Source organism: Uranotaenia lowii, chromosome 3, assembly GCF_029784155.1.
Source record: "Uranotaenia lowii strain MFRU-FL chromosome 3, ASM2978415v1, whole genome shotgun sequence".
NCBI classification, from domain to species: Eukaryota; Metazoa; Arthropoda; class Insecta; order Diptera; family Culicidae; genus Uranotaenia; species Uranotaenia lowii.
Genome location: NC_073693.1, coordinates 38831852 through 38845750, shown reverse-complemented (window position 1 = coordinate 38845750; position 13899 = coordinate 38831852). Strand labels below are relative to the sequence as shown.

General features: G+C 32.0%; 1 protein-coding gene across 10 annotated transcripts in view; it reads right to left on the bottom strand.

Moving 5' to 3' along the window:
- LOC129754131 (collagen alpha-1(XVIII) chain) overlaps positions 1-13899 on the bottom strand; it is an 875414-nt gene that overhangs the window by 699326 nt on the left and 162189 nt on the right. The window lies entirely within an intron of this gene.

Below are 13899 nucleotides of genomic sequence, written 5' to 3'. Positions count from 1 at the left end.
ATGTTAATTAATTTCGGTTAATCGGGCAATCATAAATGGAGCGGTCGGGAATCACTCGAACACGTTTCCGTCGATGCTCGATGTGAACATGATTGAAATTTAAACAGCTGTTTAAGTGGTTAATTAGTTCTGGCACTAAAGTATGCGAAACAAAAAATTAATTTAAATTCAGGTGACTGTTTGTTTTATTCAAGAAATATTCATCTTTTAAAAAAGACAGAAGTACCTTGACTTTAGACCATAAGCTTTCCTCGAAAATTCTCTCATGTTGATACCGCGAAAGGTTAAAGCATGGAAAGATAAAAAAATATGTTGTACGTTTTCCAAGAAAACTCACACAAAATTTAGAAATTCAACTTTAAATAAATTTTAAAAAATTTAATGACATTTTAAATTCACTCAAGGTCTTATGTAAAACAAATTCTTTTTTCGGAAAACTATAAAAAAAAATTAAAAAATGTTTGTTTCAAATTGCAATTTGATGCAACCACTGTCCTTGGAATTTGAACAGAAATTTAAAAAGTTTCAGGTTTAGGTTTAACGTCAATTCAGGATGATAATCAGGTTCCAAATCACGATCAAGATCAGAATCAGAATCAGTTTTCCGATAAAGATCCGGATTAGAATCAGAGGCCACATCAGGTTCATGTTCTGAATCAAGATCAGGATCAGGCTTTCGAGCAGATTCAAATTCCAAATCAGAATCATGATCACTAAGATCAGGTTGAGTATCAAAATCAACATCATGGCCGTAGGAACGGGGGGGGGGTTTTGGGGGTTAAACCCCCCCCCCCCATGAGTGTCCAAAAAAGCAAGCGAGGTATTCTACTCTACACTCAAAATTTTAAATTCATACTCAAATTATGATAAAAGAGCAAAGATATTCAAGAGTAACTATCTGGACTAAAAACTAATACAAAAACCTCAAAAACCCATTTCAAGTACAAAATTCTGCTACACTTTTTCAAAATTTTCTCACTTGTGCATAGAATAAGATTGTCAGATTTTTTTACAGCATGTATCCGGGCCGAACAAATGTTTTGAATCCGTGTATTCGATTTAAAAATTGTTGACCAAATCCAGGCAAAACCGGGCAATTTTGGTCAAAACCCAGAAATTACCCATAAAAAATCTAGAATGATTATTCTTTCAAACTTGATGCAAAAATTTTGAACACATAAAAAAAATTACAATACTATTTGTTTTTTTCTAAGTTTCATTTGAGAATGAGAATGAGGACAATCCCAGGCAAAATCCGGGCATTTCCAATGAAATCTGGGCAATCGGGTCGGATCGGACTTTTCCCCAATTCAATAATAAATATCCGGGCCAATCTGGGCAACCTCATCATAGAAATTCAGGTCTGAATATTAAATTTTAAAATTAACCCATTTTGGAGGTTCTGGTTCCATATTCCTATAACCAGAATTGTATTTCTACATATTTTCGTATTTCTTATGGTGTATCAAGCTTGGGATTCTTGATTTTCAGTTCGAATAATCATAAGAAAGTAGGAAACCCGTGTTCGATTTCGGTTTTGCATTCATATGAAATTTGAATCATGTTTTTCGAAGATCAAATGCATTTTCAATATTTTGATAATAGTTTTCCGAATGTGGAAAAAGAAGAGATTTGTTCTATATTCAAATTCGAAGTTCTTAATTTTTTTTCTAACACAAAATTTCAACATTAAAAGCTTCTAAGAGGCCATTCAAAATTGAAAACCAGATTCAGATTTAAAATTCAGAAAAAGATTCAGCTTGTGAATGAGTTTTTCAATCAACATAAAATTGTTGAGAAATTCAAGAGAACATTAACTTAAAAAATTGTCAATTCAATTTCCAGATTTCAATGTTTTTAATCAGAATTAGTATGTACACACAATTCAGCTGAAAATCACAAATAAAAAATAGAATTTGAATTAATTTTCTAAGTTTTGATTCATGCAAAATATTCCAAATTATATTTAAACATTTATTCTTTATGAAAAATATTTCCTGTTTCAGAAACAAGAACCTGAGATAACTTAAAAATCTGCACAATTTTTTTTATTTTCATGGTGTATTGTTTAACATTATTATTATAGTAGCTTTTTTAAAGCCAAATTCCAAACTAAAATCATAAACTTAGTTCAAATTTGCATCAAGCAAATTTGATTCGTATTTTTTTTCTCTTCCTGTTTTTTTTTTTGGAAAATTGTATTTATTTTCATCAAAGGTTAGAATTTTGGAATTAGCAAAAGAGTTTAGAAGATTGGGCTTGTTTGATTTGAGTATTGAATAAGTTTATTTTTAAGAAATTTAAAGAAAGGGCTACCCTTAAAAGAACTTATTTTATGATCAAATCATACAACTTTGATCTAAAAGACTTTTAAATAAATTCAAAAAAAATATCCATCGATGGAAGCAAATTTCATATTTTGTTTTTAGAGGTTTAATAAAAAAAAATAGCTCACCCTTTAGGCTAAGACCACTTTTCTAAAGCTACTTTTTTTAAAGGTTTTGTCAATGACACTTTTCCATCCTTGTGGCATTCGTGTCTTTTTTCAAGTTACCATTTCATACGTGAAATATTAATGAGTACTTAATAATGAATAATCATATAGTTACAAACATAATTTGATTTAATTTTTTTTATTCCTGAGTTGTTAAGTAAAAAATCATAGGTAAACATTAGTCCCAAAACCCCCCCATGAGTCGGTTCTTCCTACGGCCCTGATCAACATTATGGTTATACTGTAACAGATCATCAAACTGCTCAACCCTTAGTGAATGTGCTGATTTTTTACAAATAGTATGTTTATTGACGAAAATCAATTGGTGTTAGCTTGACGCTTTTCTTTAATTGTGACTCATTCAAAACTTTTTTTTTAATTTTTAGAGCATATGTTTAACTGTAGAAACAACAATTTCAGATTTAAGAAATTAAAAACCTAATTCGATTATCGAATAAACCATTACAAATTAAGTAGATGTGTATTAAGAAAAAAATATCTTTTTTTAAAGCTATATTTAAATGTGCAAGAAATTGAATTTCAAGCAAAGGATTCAAATTTAAAGCTGAAGAATGAGCATTTAGGATTCAATTCAATTCAAATAAAGTTTTATTTCGGAGCATTTTAAAATAAAAGATATTTAATGGACATTTTCAACTAAACAAAAATCAGATATAAAAAAATATATTAGAAATAAAAAAATAAAAAAAACAGCAAAGAATTTTCCAATCACTTCTAAATGATAATAATAATGGTTTAAAAGGTTAAATTTTATAACTAGAGTTCAAAGACATTATAAAAACTATACTAAATGAAGAATTATTTGAAGAGATGGAATACATACACCGTCTTAGCTGATTCTGGCTTAGTTAAATTTGCATAACGAAGCCTTCAGTAACAAAATCGAGAACTTACTTTCATTGTTGGTTAAAATATTTGAATTTATTCAAAAATCTGAGAGATTTAGGTTAATTGATTTGGTCAAAAAATTATTTTTTTTTCAAAGAAGCCTTTGGAAAAAAAATAATTCTATACTTGAATCAAGTAAAATAAATTTACCCAGCTCGCGGGAAAATTTAATGTTTTTTTTCCATCGATGAAAATTGTAAATCAAATTTTAAAAAGTAAAAGAGATCATAATTTTACGGTTCAAATTTCAAATTTTGCAAATCGTTCGAAAAAGAATACTTAATTTTTTTTGTGAACAGATTTATTTAGATTTTCTTCTCTACAAAGCATTCATCTTCCATCTACTATGTTAAGACCTACCTATAAATTCTTCTAAATTATTTAAAAATTATTGAAGAAAGTGGCCAAAGTTCCCCCACTTTACGGTGCTCTTGTTGCAGCGTTTAATTTTTTTTTTCTTATTACTCTGTTCGATATGCGCTCTTGAGCTCAACTGTAGTATTTATGAGAGCTTTTCAATTCTTATCAATTGACGTTATGCGACAGTTATGACGTTATGAGAAAAAAAATCAAATCAAGTCCTGCCTTCCATTTTAGAAACCGTAAAAATACTCGCAATAACTACAATCAGAAAATAATCTGAGCGGAAAAAGTACGCATACTGATTTTTGAACAACATAAAAATATATTTAGTCTTCATCTGCAGAATTAGATTCAATCCTATTTTACAAACCGAAAACATCTCGTTAGGTTCAATGGTTTGCTTTCAAAAAGTTCCTCTGTTACATCTGGTGCGCCTCAGGGCTCCCATCTCAGTCCTCTATTATTTATCTTATACGATAAAGACATAATTTGTCTACTGAATCAGTGAAACCTGCTCATATAACGAAAAAAAATTAATAAGGTTTAAAATGAAATAAATGGGTTTTAAAAATGGTGCAACTAAAGTCTTCTTGAACTAAATGTGAAAAAAAAATTCCAAATATTTTTTTAATAAGCAAAAAATATCCATCATGTGAATTTGTTATATTAGGAAATAAGCGTGTGGAGAGAACCAGTAAGATAAGGGATCTGTGTATTATATTGGACTACAAAACTTACTTTTGTAGATCACTTTAACTCTGTACTTCAGAGATCAAAAAGAATTCTTGGCTTTATGAAACTTTTAAGCTATAATTTTCGAAACCCTCATACAGTAAAAACATTGTACACGGCTTATGTCTCATCCATACTCGAATTTTGTAGCGTTGTTTGGTCCCTTTCAAGTTTCTCATCAAATCCGTCTAGAATACGCCCAAAAACAATTTGTACTATTCACTTTATGAAATTTGAAATGGTCTCAGAGGGAAATACCGAGCTACGAATCTCGGTGTTTACTTATAAATATAGAACCATTTGGTGTAAACAAATAATTAGCTGCAATCTCTTTCGTAAACGAAATTATCAGTCTCAAATACAGTTTTTCTGAAGATGACTGAAGTTCAGTAGCCCAAAAACAGCAGTTTTAATTTTGTCTTACATGAATCAACAAAAAATATCAGTGAAAGAAAACCATAGAAAAATGTGGTGATCAAAAACAAACAACAATTTTTAAATAAAAAGCTATCTGCCAACATTCGGTTTCCGATTTTTTAAGAATGGTTACACTTGTTTTCTACAATCAATGATTCAATTGAATATTAAAATTCTCATTATTTTTCCCTAAAGTTTGAGCCGTTTCTAATAAAGAAATGACAAATAATGCTCTTCATTCAAATGATTTATTCATTTTCTAAAGTGAGTATTGATTTTTGTTTTTAAAATTATAAACTGGTTTTAAATTCTTATCTGGATGACTAAGTTTAGCTATGACACTGAATTTTAATTTGAAACTCTTTATTGTTGAATTCAGTTTTTTAAATTCTTGTTTAATCCTGAAACTGAATTTGATTTGAATTCTAATATTGGTATTATTTATAATGTTGATTGCGAAGATTTAAAATATCTTTATTGTTCTTTCAATTTCGTCGAGCATTTAAATTCGAACGTTTTTGGGATTCTGCTCTTCAATAGGGGAGAGTGAGGTAGCGTGGGCCAATCAATTTGCAAATAATAGCTTGTGTGGAATCGTGGGCCACATTTTGTGGGTTATCTTGAGCCACCTATATTTTTATGTTTTTATAAACATTCTAAACTTAAAGTACGTTTACTATTATCGGAATATTGTTTATCGCCGCGCTTTAATGTAATTTGAATCATCGACGTTTTTCGGCGGATTTTAGAATCAAACCGTTATTACCAGTTGTCCAGACGTTTCGAGCTACTATGGCTTTCGCTCTTCTTCAGTGGACACTAAAATTATATTTTAAACAATGAATTTTTATCTAAATTTACAATATTTAAAATCTTACAAACTACTGGCCTTCGTCTATACTAGTTTGATTCGGGACATTTTGTTTTGATTTTCGTTTACATTTGTATGTTAGTGTTTGTGACAATTTTTTGATTACAGAGTCGTAAGCTGTCTTTAAATTACAGGAGTCTATCTGCCTATTGACTACATTGTTGTCACCTCTAATCTTAATGTAAAAAGTTTCAGCTGTGATTCTTGCATTATAGCCTGTAACTTTTTCTAAAATGTTTGTATTGTCGAAGTCGAAAAGGTGACCAGATTCCAAACTGTGTTGTGCTAGTCCAGTGCTTATTTGTTTTGTAGATACATTCGTTTTATGTTGTTTTAATCTTTTTTCCAAGAACTGACTAGTTTCACCTATGTATGATTTATTACATTTACCACAATTGATTTCATACACGACGTTGGTATTTTTGTTTTTGGGGATTTTGTCCTTAGTTTTTGTTAGGATCAGATTTTTAATTTTATCTAAAGGCTGGAAGGCGACATTAATGTCAAATTGCCATAAGTACCTTGAAAGTTTCTCCCCCAATCCTGAACAATACGGAATAGTTACAAATTTGCTTGAATTTCTATTGAACTGTAACCGTTGATGAAATCCATTGAAGGTGTCACTATCGAGCGCGAATTGAATGGAGAAATCAAGTTTCTCGATACAATTTTGCGGCGGGAAGGAAATGGCATCACAACGGAATGGTTCCCAAAAGACGAAAAAGGCCGCTACCTAGACTTTAATTTGTTAAGTCCACATTCGCACAAAAAGAATACTGTCATAGCTTTAGTAGACAGGGCAATAAGATTATCACACGCAAAATATAGGGTAAAAACACTTAATACAGTTAGAAACATTTTGAACCTAAACAATTATCCACAATATTTTGTTACGAGTATTGTCAAAGAACGAACACATAAAATTTATAACACTTTAAGTATAACCAATAGAAATTCAAGCAAATTTGTAACTATTCCGTATTGTTCAGGATTGGGGGAGAAACTTTCAAGGTACTTATGGCAATTTGACATTAATGTCGCCTTCCAGCCTTTAGATAAAATTAAAAATCTGATCCTAACAAAAACTAAGGACAAAATCCCCAAAAACAAAAATACCAACGTCGTGTATGAAATCAATTGTGGTAAATGTAACAAATCATACATAGGTGAAACTAGTCAGTTCTTGGAAAAAAGATTAAAACAACATAAAACCACAGACAAACAGACAGGACACTCTTTTTTCATTCTTCGCAAAACGGATTTAGAGCTAGGCAATGTCGCCACCAGATAGCACTGCTATAGTTTTGGAGAAATCATATTTTTTCATCTAGGTAGCCCTTGCGATTTTGTTTGTTTACTGTGACAACTCGTAACCTCATCAGTTTGAAAAAAGTGCAAAGAATTGAGAATGTTTCTTAAACCCGTATGACGGTATCTGGTGATATTTGGAGGAAAATTACAAAAGGTCGATTACAAAATGCCAAACGTTATTTGAGAAATCAGTATCATCCTGAGCAGAAATGCAGTTAGTATTGAAATCCTGAAAATCTAATTCTTTCAATCATTCTTCCAGAAAAGATGGAGACAAATGAAGCTTATTATTGAAGTGCGACAGTTTAACTTGGACTTAGATGTTAAGTTGATGAATAAGCCGTCGGAAAAAAAGGACCTAGATGTTATCTGTAACTTGATGCCGACAACCCATACTCAAATGTGTCCTGACTGAAGCAAAGCAAAAACGTTTCTCTTCTAGTGCAATGCGTAAAGGATACTTCATGTCTCTTTTCTCGGTCCAGATGCCCTTTAAACTTTCAAGGTACTGTACTGGTTCAACGTTGGCGTATTTTATTTTATTTCGTCTTTGGTTTAAATTACCGTACAGACTGATAACTTAAAAACTACTAAATTCTGCTTAAACCTAATTTAAAACGACGTTTGCACATATTAAAATTAAACAAATGATACACTAAATTAAAAAGTTCACAACACTTGTCAATAGGATGGTTTTGACCATAAGCAGTACGGTGGTGAGGTATTGAAAGAAACTGACGTTGTCGAAGTGTTCTCGTTGGTACATAAATATCAACACGTTGTAGAATGTAAGCACAGTCAATACGGTTGGTCAATGTGTCGAATATAAAACCTTGCTGCAGCTCGATGCGACGCTTTTCGAGTGAGGTTAGGCATATCAGTGCACACCTTTCCTCATACGGCGGTAGTTGGATCGGGTCGTTCCAGGGAAGACGCCGTAGAGCGTATCTTAAGAAACAGCGTTGAACTCGTTCAAGACGGTGGCATTGTGTCCTCTGAGCTGGAGCCCACACCTGGACGGCGTACTCCATGATGCTACGTACTGATGCACAGTATATGGCTTTCAATGTGTAAACGTCATCGAAATCCTTGGTGTTGCGACGCAGGAATCCGAGAGCAGCGAATCCTTTTGCAGAAGTAAGCGCGACATGTTCGGCAAATGTGAGCCTGTTGTCGATCTTCACTCCGAGGTCGAGAATAGACTTCACGCTCTCCAGCCTTACTCCGGTTAGTTGGTAGTCAAAAAGGATCGTTCTTCTTGCACGACAAAAGCTTATAACCTTGCACTTCTTCGCGTTTGCTAGCATTCCGTTTAAGCGGCACCACTCATCTAGTCTAGCGATGTCAGCTTGAAGGGCCAAACAGTCAACAGTGTTATGAATCTTCCGGAAAATCTTCAGATCATCGGCGTAGAAGAGTGTATCGGACTGAAGTGTTGAGCACAGGTCATTCACGAAGATTATAAATAGCAGAGGTCCGAGGTGGCTCCCCTGGGGAACTCCAGACGGTGTGGCAAACATTCGTGAGCGCGTGTTTCGTTATTGATAAGCAGCATTAATGAGCAGCAACAGATTGAATGGATATATGTACGGGATCTCACTCAACGTAGGAATGAAAAGTTTTGAATGAAGACGCTGTAGTTCAAATTGTGTAAGAATTCATAATTCTATAGAAAATTACATGATAACTTCTTATCACAATTTTGAAATATTTGAATACTTGGTTTTCGAAATAGACACTTGAAATGAGATCAAAGTTGAATTATTACAATTTATTTTTTTTCTAATGTACAGCAATTTTTTATTTTCATTTAACTATATGATGACCAATCTAAGAGTAATTGACAAGCTGTCAACATTTCCATTCCCGAGAGACCAACAAGCAGCACTGTGGAAAGAACTAAGCCGAATTATAAACTTCCTGTAAAATTCTCATTTTATACGAAAATGTGAGAGTGAGAGTGAACTGCGCATTTCTTGAACGCGGGACGTTAATGGTGGTTCACTTTTCATTTTCCGTAGCTGAATTATAAATATACAACTGTCCTTCTCATAACGTGCAGAAATATTTTTATGTAGGTGCGGAATATAAGATGGGAGATGGTATTAAAGTGCCGATGTCAACTTCTATACTGGTACAGAAAACCTGCATTCAGTTATCATCACCACCACCATCTCAACTCTCTTAAACTCTTTGACTGGTTCCGCAAACAGCAGTGAAGCCTTTTTCCGTCAAACCTAAAAAGCAGAAACCGTAATATTGAAAAAGATATAAATAACAGAATATCAACTTCTACAAATGCTAGAGTTGTTGTTTTCGTTTCAAAACAAAACGCCGAATCGTCAAAGGTTACCATGATCACTTTTTTTTCAACGAAATTGGTTGGTAGGCAATGTCACCAACAGATGGCAGGGTAATAGCTTTGCGAAAAAATGACCAGTTTTTCTACAGAGTTTCCCGTCTGTTTGTCTGTGATAAAACGAATGTATCTACAAAACAAATAAGCACTGGACTAGCACAACACAGTTTGGAATCTGGTCACCTTTTCGACTTCGACAATACAAACATTTTAGAAAAAGTTACAGGCTATAATGCAAGAATCACAGCTGAAACTTTTTACATTAAGATTAGAGGTGACAACAATGTAGTCAATAGGCAGATAGACTCCTGTAATTTAAAGACAGCTTACGACTCTGTAATCAAAAAATTGTCACAAACACTAACATACAAATGTAAACGAAAATCAAAACAAAATGTCCCGAATCAAACTAGTATAGACGAAGGCCAGTAGTTTGTAAGATTTTAAATATTGTAAATTTAGATAAAAATTCATTGTTTAAAATATAATTTTAGTGTCCACTGAAGAGGAGCGAAAACCATAGTAGCTCGAAACGTCTGGACAACTGGTAGTAACGTTTTGATTCTAAAATCCGCCAAAAAACGTCGATGAGTTTATTATTATCTGTAAAGTTTTCTTATTCCAGTTCTGAAAAATATTTTGTCCAATTTATATAATGAATTTTGCCGAGACGTTTGCGAGCCAGGTTTTAGGAACTATTTGATGATACACATCTCTATTTTTTAGTTCCTCATCTGACCTTGCTTTGAAATAATTTAATGAATTATGAAATTACTGTTTTGAGTCAACTCATAAACTGTGCACGTTATCTAGTCAATTTGAATTTAGTGGACCACGATTCTCAACAAGGTTTCAAAAACAAACAAAAAACTACATTTTTTAAAATAGACAGAACTCGGGGAAGTTTATTTATTTGGAAAATAAAAAAGCCTTATTATATCTTAAAAATATAGAAAACCTTTCCATTTATTTTTTTTTCTTCCTATCTTTTATAATAAGGAAGTTATGAAGCAAAAAAAAGTGGCCCATGTTACTCCATACTCCCCTATCCATTAAATATCATAAACTTAAAAAAAACTATTGATCTTCGTGTATAAATTCGTCTTCCCTTTTTCTTTATTTTTTTTCCTTCAACTATACAAGTTAATGAACTGTAAATACAAAAACAAGGGTTTGGCTCTTTAAAACCCTCGGTAAGAGCCGTTTCAAATAAACAAATAAAAAAAAACTTTTTAATTTTTTTTTCATTTTCTGGAAGAATCTTCATTGAAAATAATGGATGCACGCAGCTAAGTTTGTTTTTAATTTTTCAATTTATTTCTAGTGTTCCGGTAAAATTTGGATGGCGCATACTATTTTTACAGCAGTTCTTAAACAGCTCAACTAAAAATTTATTTATGCTGTTAGATTTATTGAATAATTGATTACTTTTCATACTCACAAATGTTAAGTGATTTTTTCTCCTTCATCAAATGAGCCCTTTTGATTTCTATGACCATACAATAAAGCTGTTTTACAGCCGACCTAATTTATAAATTTCTGGTAAGTAGGTATGATTTAATTTTGTTTCAGGTTCTAATTTTGGTACTCACGATTCCGTTTTCTTTTTACAGATGTCAATTGATCCCAGTTTACCGATTTGGTTTAATTTTTTACTATCACTTATTTCAATTGAGAGATGAGTTCAGAGAATCACTGGAATGTGGTTATCTCAACTTCAGTTTCTCCGTTCTAAAAGAAAGTGTTAGAAACATTTTATCAATCCTAAGCATCTTTCGACTCAAATTTCTTGATGAAACTCTTTGGTTTAATAGCTATAGAGCTAGAAGTTGGGTTATGCAGGTTGTTAACCGAATTACTTAACCTCGCAGTACCTGTACATAGCAGAAAGCAAGGATTGAGCTTATAATTTGTCGATTATTGTATTTTTTAACTAACTTTCAGTTGAGCTTCTCAGACCACTCTCTCTTCACGGGATTATGGGTTATACAACCGTATTTCTTTTAAACTTTAGTTTGAGAAGTATTTCAAAAGGGACATTCTTCAAAAATGATGTTCTAGTTTTAACAATTCCTTTTTCTTCTTACAATTAAATCTATCTTTTCTCTCCTCAACCAGAAACCTATTGGCTATTTGCAGCAAAGCTGTTTGACTCTCAACGTCAACTGGATTTCACATATAGAACAAACAAAACGGTGACGATAGCTGTTTTTTTGAGATTTCTGAAAAAACTGCTAAATTTGAGATAATGAAAATGACTGAATCTTTTTGAAAAATCTTTAATTTAGTAGTTTCAATGCTTTTTGCATGAGATTTTTCTAATAATAATCCATCGAGATTTTGAATTCGATTCAAGAGGAATCTATTTCAGAAGAAATTGTTTTTTTTTGACAATCCCTGTCCCTTTTTAATAAAAACAAGTGTGATTTTATATCGAACAACGTTTAAAAGAAGGTTACATTCAGCACTAGAGAGGACAGCATAAAACGCTGAAGAATCTTCATTAAGGGGGGAGTAGGGTCTAAAACTTTCAAAAAATCGATTTTTTTTTATTTTTTTATTATTTTATTTTCAAGAATGTTGTGTCAAATTTTCAAGTCAATCGAAGCAAAACTGTAGAAATTATAGGCCTTTATCTCCTCTTATCTAATATTGCAAGAGAGAGAGAGAGAGCAGAAACTTCAAACGCGTTCTTCTCGAAAGTAAACTTTTAAAGTCAGTGGACATCGTCATTTGAAAACTACTTCACCGATCCTTTTTAAATTTGGAACATATTTTCTACATATAAAATACCAGATCCCAACGTTTTCCTTTTTTTTTTTGTTTTTTACTTTGGGGAGATTTTACAGATAAAAAGTGGCGGATTTTTTCGTGAAAAATCGTGGTTTTTTTTCCAGAGTTTGGTTTCAAAATTAAACAAACATCCCTAGAAAATTTCATTCGTTATAAAATGTTCAACATAAAACTGAATGATTTGAATAAATTAACAATTTTCATCTCCTTGTTTGAAATTTTGGATTTCATGTTCCACCTTCGCTATAATATTATTTTCTAGGAAGTTTAATGAGCGTTTAGCAAAGTGGTTCGAAGAAGTCGACGGTACGGATAGAAATTGAGTGTTAATTCAACTGCAAATAATTAAAGAAATCAGTGTACCTTTGTTGGAATTACGCGCATAATAATGATTCGAATTAATCTTAAGGTAGTTACTATCCAATTCTTTTTTTCACATTTTGATAACTTTTCATATGCCAGTTGACGTTAGAGTTTGGGATAGCAAAATAAGTTGTTTGTTCACACACGCAATTACTTGCATTCCGAATGCTTTTGGTTGCTTTTTTTTGTCTAAAAAAATGTCTTCTTGTAGAGTCGGTGGATTACTACAAGTGAACGTTCCAGAAATAACAATAGTTTTTTACGAATTTTGTCATTGTTCAAGAATACCAGTGATGAAATCAGCGCCTCTGAAATGTTTCGAACTAGAACATTTTTTTGAGTTGTTTCTTCAAAAAGTTGGTCCCTTTAAATAACCTTTCTTCCAAAATCCTTCACTTGAAACACGATTACCACAGGAAGACATTCTAACATTTTAAAATCGACAAAACCCAACAGTTATGCGGAAATTTCAATCTTTTAAAAATCATAATTCGTAAAATATAAAAAGTATAAAAATAAGTAGGAATTTTGATACAACTGAACAATGAACTTTCAATCGCAAAAATATGTATAAAAAATAAGTCGTGTTGTATATGAGAGATATTTACCATGTAGTCGACAGAAAATCCGTGTAGGGGAGAGGCAGGCTATATGCGCATATTTAGGAAAGCACTCATTTTCTCCCATATTCCAATTGAAAGGATTCTGAAAACTATATACACATGAGCGGACATCTGTTTTATATAAGTTAGAGCAATTTTTCTGTTAAAATCTCTTACAGTTTTTGTGAAAATAATTTTATAACAAAAGAAGTCAAAATAGCCGATTTCCGAAACTGGCGGGCTAAATGCGCATATTTATGTTTTAAGCTATATTTCATTTACACTTGCAATATTTTGATATTATTTAATTGAAAATGGTAGACACGAATGTTAGGCATCCGTCAAGGCTGAAATTTTTTTTGAAATTTTTTACATCACTAGTTTTTTTGCATGAAACATAGTTAAGTATGCCATATGGCCATATTTTATGGTAATATTTTGTTCATATCGTATTTTTATCGGATTAGTATGAATATATTCTTTTTTCGCTGTAAGATCGTCATTTGAGCGTAGATTTAATGTTTAAATGATAAAAAGTCAAAAATTTTCAAGCCTAATCTATTTTTCTTAATATAGGCATTTAACCTGCCTTGATATGGGCATTCAGAACCTGTCTCTTATTCTAGTATCTTATCTTTTACAACTTTACCAAAAGCTTCAGTTTGTTGAATTTCCGATTTTCAGA